At 48.6% G+C, this 6,624-nt stretch overlaps 1 long non-coding RNA gene across 1 annotated transcript; it reads left to right on the top strand.

The window, feature by feature from the left end:
- Window positions 1-1,693: 1,693 nt before the first annotated feature.
- On the top strand, window positions 1,694-2,997 carry LOC106149648. Its single transcript, XR_001235954.1, has 2 exons — window positions 1,694-1,726; window positions 2,737-2,997. It is a non-coding gene; the product is annotated as an uncharacterized LOC106149648 (long non-coding RNA).
- Window positions 2,998-6,624: the final 3,627 nt, after the last annotated feature.

Below are 6,624 nucleotides of genomic sequence, written 5' to 3'. Positions count from 1 at the left end.
ACTGGGCATGAACTCACGGGTCCTGTACCACTGAACTATATTCCCAGGACTTGAACTTGAGATCCTCCCTCAGCCTCCCAAATAGTATTTCAGTCCTGTGCCATTGCATCTAGCAAGAGTGATTGTTCATAAAACCTTCTTCAGGGTGGAGATAACTTGCTTTTGAACTACTCAGTTTCCACAGTTAGTTTTTTACTTGCTTGTGCTTAGCTACCACCATCTTCTGTCTTGTCTATCCTTTCTTGTTTTAGATTACCCAGATGTTACACACTTTTGTCAGATTCAAAATCAATTTACTTAGCTTTTTTTTTTTTTTGTCTTGTTTTGTTTTGTTTTGAGACAGGGTCTCACCATGTAATTCAGTCTGGCCTTGAGCTCACTTTGTATCCCAGGTTGGTCTTGAACTTGTAAGGATCCTCCTGACTCAGCCTCCTGAGTGCTGAGATTACAGGCGTGCACCACCAGGTCTGGCTACTTAGCTTTTTTTGAAACAGGGTCTCACCATGTAGTTCTAGCTGGCCTTGAACTTGAGATTCTCCTGACTCAGCCTCCCAAGTGCTGGGGTTACAGGCATGCACCACCATGCCTGGCATAGTACCCTTTGAGTAAAAACCTTGTAGGAAGACAGAACTAGCCTATTAGATAACCCTTCCAGCCCCAAGTTTGCTTGTTTGCCTTTACCCTGAAAGTTGTATTGGGGTTAGGTGTGCAGGATTACATATATTTTTTTTCCAGTACCAGGAATCGAACTCATGACCTTGCGCTTGCCAGACAGGCGCTGTGCTACTGAGGTAAATCCCCAGCCCCCGCAGAATTTCATATATAAGCCAGGCGCAGCGGCACACACCTGTCATCCCAGTACTTGGGAGGCTAAGGCAGGAGGATTGTCTTAAGTTGGAGATGAGCCTGGGCTGCAGTTGAGTTCAAGGCCATCCTGGGCTACATAGTGAGGCCCTGTCTCAAAAAAAAAAACAAAAAACAAAAACATGCGTAAAGCAGGCTTCAGAATTCAGTTTCCTCTAGAGGCTAGGACAAATCTCACTTAGATATCTGCAAACCAGGTGCTGCTGCCATTCCCCAGAATTTTTTTTTTATTTTAAAAATAAAAGGGGGAAAACAACAGACAGACAATCTTTTACAAAATAGCAAAAGAACAGTACTAGCAATACAGAGTTACAAACAAGTGGTAGGAAATTAAACAGTGCTTGTTGTATTACATATTGATATCTTCAAAGTGGTTTCTCATGTACCCAGATTTTAAGGTACAGAGCACCTGGAGTCCCTGCATTTTTCTTTTTTTTTTTTTTGCCTTTTGAGACAGGGTCTCGCTATGCAGTTCAGGCTGGCCTTGAGCTCACTTTGTAGCCCAGGCTGGTCTCGAACTCGCAGTGATCCTCCTGCCTCAGCCTCCCGAGTGCTGGGATTACAGGAGTGCGCCACCACGCCCGGCTAAATATGTTGATTTAAGCCAATAGCTTTTTTCTTTTTTCCTTTTTTTGGTGGTACCAGGAATGGAACTCATGACCTCAGTCTTGCCATGCAAGCGCTTAGCCACTGAGCTGTATCCCCGGCCCTGCATTTTTCCTTCAGGAACCTTTTTTTTTTTTTTTTTTTTTCAGACAGGGTGTCGTAGTTCAGGCTGGCTTTGAACTCACTATGTAGACCAGGCTGGCTTTGAACTCACAGCAATCCTCCTGCCTCAGCCTCCCAAACACTGGGACTACAGGTGAGTTCCTGCTCTATCTAAAACTCCGCATTTGTGTCTAAAACTCCACTCACAAGCAGTGAGTGCTAAGCTTTCCAGTGTCCAAGACAACAGCTGGCAAACACTGGCCAGAGATTCACTGTGCCTCCTGGATCAGGTTGCAGAGTGTGACTCTCAACACCGCTGCTCCAAAGTTCTCCTTGGTCAGGGTGTGAATCTGACGGGTGGGGTGGGCTAGACTCAAGGCTTTTACATGAGCTACACTGCAGACCACTTACAGTGGACAGGATTGCCGGGCGTGGTGGCGCACGCCTGTAATCCCAGCACTCAGGAGGCTGAGGCAGGAGGGTTGTTGTGAGTTCGAGACCAACCTGGGCTACGAAGTGAGCTCAAGGCCAGCCTGAACTGCAGAGTGAAATGCTGTCTCAAAAAAAAAAAAAGAGGGGCTGGGGATTTAGCTCAGCTGCACAGAGCCTGCCTGGCAAGCGTAAGGTTGTGAGTTCGATTCCTGGTACTGGAAAAAAAAACAAAAACTAAAATCAAAAAAAAAAAAAAGAAAAGAAAACCTTCATGGCCAGGCAGGGTATGGTGGCGGGAGCCTGTAATCGCAGCACTGGGGAGGCTGAGGTAGGAGGGTTGACACAAGTTCAAGGCCAACTGAACTACACAGTGATACCTCTGTCTCTACCCAAAAAAGAAAAAAAAAAGTTTGGTGGCTGATGGGCGGAGACAAGGAAGAAGGGTTATTGTGTAGGATGCCTTTCACCATCATTAACGGAATCGCTGCTATTGTCTCAGTGGACTCCTTTTGTGCATTTTTCACAAGGAACCTATCCAGTGACGCTTTTGCCTCCTTTTGAGGATTTTGTGGAAATGTGACATTGCAGTGTTGTTAAACAGACTCATCGCTCACACTGCCACAGCCTTACTTGGGTGGTGCTTTTCTACAAATTTCGCAGTTTCCCGCATTTTACGTATCTCCCTAATCTCATTTGAAGTGAAGGACTCCTCTGCCTCTTTCTCCTTTGTAGATGAGATCTCCTCCATAACTTCTTGCTGCTGGGAGATGATCACCCACAATTCTGCAGCCAGAGATAAGAGAGATGGGGGACTGCTGGCCATTGGCTCAGTTGTGATCATGTGCCGTGCTACTGGTATTGCAAAACATCGCTTGTTCGTCAAGTTAAATTTTATTAGAAATGTTGGCTCATCTCGCAGAATACTCGCAGAACAAGTTACAACTCAAGCTTTTACTGTATATATATGAGAAAATTATATATTTCTAAGATCAACCATTATACTTCATAAGAAGAGTCAAATGGATTTTTTCCCTGATAGTCCTGGAGATTGAACCCAGGGAGTGCTAAACTACATCCCTACACCTTTTTCTCTTTTTTTTTTCTGCCAGTACCGGGAATTGAACTCACGACCTTGCGCTTACCAGGCAGGCGCTGTGCCGCTGAGCTAAATCCCCAGCCCCTCCTATACCTTTTTCTCTACAGCAAGGTACAAGTTGCCCAGGCTGGCCTCAAATTTTAAACCCTCCTGCTTCACCCTTCCGAGTAGCTGGGATTACAGTAATGTGCCACCACACTCATAAAGTAAAACTTTAATTCTGATGATTTTACCCGTGTAAATGTGAAAAATGTTGCCCCCCCCCCCCGCCAAGAAAACAACCAAGTCCCCACGAGCTCCCCTGCACTTAGGTGCACAGGTACGAGTACTCTTAACTCTGACCAGCTTTCCACTGCACTGCTGGGAGGGTTTGCTGCCATATCAGAGGTGCAAGCAGCTGGGGCAACTCCTGTGGAGTTACCTAATGTTTGACTAGATATAGCCAGCCCGATTTTTTTTTTTTTGGTACCGGAAATCGAACTCAGGACCTTGTGCTTGCCAGGCAGGCACTTGTACCACTGAGCTATGTCCCCGGCCCTAGCCCCTGATTTTGTGAAGGAAGACTATTTGTTGTGGATTTTGTTTTTGTGTTTTGGTGCAGTACTAGGAGTTGAACCCAGGGCCCTCACACATGTAGGCAAGCACTCTGCCATCCAGTTTTATCTCTGTCCTTTGAGACGAGGTCTTGCTAAATTGCCCATTTGGGCCTTGAACTCCTCCTGCTTCTAAGAAGCTGGGATTACAGGCTTGTGCCACCTTGCCCTGTTTTGTTTTGTTTTAAACCTGAAGATTAATACCAGGCGTGATGATGCATGCCGGTAGTCCCAGCACTCAGGAGGTTGAGGCAGTGAGTTTGAGGCCAGCCTGAACTACATAGTGAGACCGTGTCTCAAAAAACCAATAAAGCTGGGCATGGTGGCACATGCCTGTAATCCCAGCACTTGGGAGGCTGAGGCAGGATCATTGTGAGTTCAAGGCCAGCCTGGGCTACAAAGTGAGCTCAAGAGCAGCCTGAACTGCATAGAGAGACCCTGTCTCAAAAAGACAAACAGAAACCCAATAAATACATAAATAAATGGTTTGAATCCAAAGCCTCCACACTAGGCCACATCTTCAACCCTTTTTTTTTTTAAATTTTCAAACCACAGTTCTACCCAGTCACTAAATGCCCAGGCCAAGCTCCAACTTGCAGGTCTCCAGGCTCGGCCTCCTGGACTGCAGGGGTCACAGCTCCTCGCACCTGGGCTTCTTTTCTTCACTTTTTTTTTTTCTTTTTTTTTTTTCCCGTACCAGGAATCAAACTCACGACCTTGCGCTTGCCCGGCAGGCGCTGTGCCGCTGAGCTAAATCCCCAGCCCCTCTTTTCTTCACTTCTGAAGTTGTGTCAGGTGTATTTATTTACATTTCCCCAAGCAAAGGATTTTCATTTTATTCTGGATGAGGTGGAGGTTAAAACACTGACCAAATGGGTGACTGCTCTGGTCTTAGGCAGTCAGTAATCATGCTGGTAGTACCCAGTACAGCACTTTGTCCCAGACCTTCCCACTCTCACTTAACCCTCACTTCCCCAACTGGAGGAGCGTGGCACACGGCAGCTGTTTGATGATGAAGTGGGGTGGCTCAGGGAGTTTGAGCCTCAGTCAGGGCCGTGCTGTGGGTTCAGGTCAGAGGCAGGGCCAGGACCTGATTTCCTCACCCCTAGTTCCATCAACTGTTCCTATGCGTCTTCTCGGCTTAGACGATCTAAGCTTTTTAGAACTAAGGCAATGTGGAGCTCCCTGACACCCGCCCCAAAACCCGGAAATCCAGAGGGTACTAGGATATAGCTCAGCGGCACAAGCACCTGCCTGGCAAGCTCAAGGTCCTGAGTTCGATTCTTGGTACAAAACAAAAACACAGGGTGCTGCCTCCCAAGGGCTCTGTTATGAGCCAGGCCAGAAAAGCCAGCCACCCTGAGGAGGGGGCAGTTCTGGGTAACTCACCTGTCAGCCGGCCCCAGTGTGCGAAGCAACAAGGCGAAGTTGCTGCCTCAAAAGCCCATCTTTTGAGCAGTTTGGTTTAAATGTTTGGCAGAGGGCTTTGGTGAAAGGCTGGGGAGGTTGGAGATCGTTTGTCATCGAAGCCCACGGTTACCATAGGCAACCCGGCCATCTTCTCTCTGCCGGGGAGCAGGAGGCTACGCGATTTAGTGTAGAAAGTGTCGAAACAGATTTTTTGTAGCTTTCATCATTCTAAGAACATAACTGCAATAGTCAAATGTCAGTGCCTTTAAAGCAAGATTCAGACGGATTTGCGTAACTCAAGGTACATAAAATTTACTAACACTTTATCATATTAGCATATCATGTAGTATTAATTGGTACTTTATTACCTTTAAGAGTTACCTAAAACCCTTTTTTTTTTGATTTTTTTTGGTTTTTCTCCGCTACCAGGAACCGAACTCACGACCTTGCGCTTGCCAGGCAGGCGCTTTTGCCGCTGAGCTAAATCCCCAGCCCCCCATTTTTTGTTTTGAGACAGGGTCTTGCTATGTAGTCTAGGCTGGCCTCAAATTTACCACTCTGATTTTTTTTTTGTTTGGTTTTTGTTTTTGTTCTGGTACCAGGAATCGAACTCACGACCCTGAGCTTGCCAGACAGGCCCTGTGCCGCTGAGGTAAAACCCCAGCCCCAAATTTACCACTCTGCCTCAGCCTCCCAAGCGCTGGGATGACAGGTGTGCATCATCAGACCTGGCAAAACTGAACATTAGTGTATTTGTATTTTTAAAAATATTTGTATATATTTTAAAAACTGGACTGAATTTGTCTCGTGAAAGTAGCACATACTCTTTTTTTCTGATGAATGCACTCAGTCTTTCCAAGATTCATTTTGAAATTCCATACTTCCAACAGTAGGGGAGGTGGGTTCCTCCTCCTCAGGCCCGCGGTAGGGGAATGTAAGATCCGAGGGGTCACCGGGCCCGGGGCTCCCAGCAGCACATCATGAGGAGCAGAACACCAAGCAAAGTACTGCAAAGTAGTCCTCTAATTTTTAGGCCAAGAAAAAACTGGGAGAAGCGTTTCCAGACGGGCCCCTGGGGTGGGCCGCAGCCCGCACCGCCCGGGCCTCATCCGTGCCCTCGGCCTCGGGGCGGGGCGCCCGCTGCCGGGCCAGCCACAGCTGCAGAAGCAGCTGCCCCGGGCAAGGCCCAGCCCCTCTCCCAGGAGGGCTCCTGCCTTCGGGGCTCACAGCCTGTCCCCCACCCTCTCCGTGTGACTTTACGGGGTTCACGGGCCCGAGGCCCCGCGGTTTCCAAAGCCCAAGTTAAGGGCTCCCTGTGCTGGCGACCTGGGCAACCCCTCTGCCCCGAAGACACCGCCCTGGGCCGGCCGTGGGCAGCCGCTCCGTCCGGCGGCTCCTTAGGGGCCAGGCGTGGGCTCTCGGCTCCCTGCCGGCCTCGGAGCAGAACGCCAGGGCCTCCGCAGGCCTGGACGAGCGGCCTCCCCTCCCACCTGCAAGGCCGCTGCCAGCGCCGGCCTAACC

This window comes from Chinchilla lanigera, unplaced genomic scaffold (assembly GCF_000276665.1).
Source record: "Chinchilla lanigera isolate Chin_1 unplaced genomic scaffold, ChiLan1.0 scaffold00050, whole genome shotgun sequence".
NCBI lineage: Eukaryota > Metazoa > Chordata > Mammalia > Rodentia > Chinchillidae > Chinchilla > Chinchilla lanigera.
This window is presented reverse-complemented; position numbering and strand designations above follow the sequence as displayed.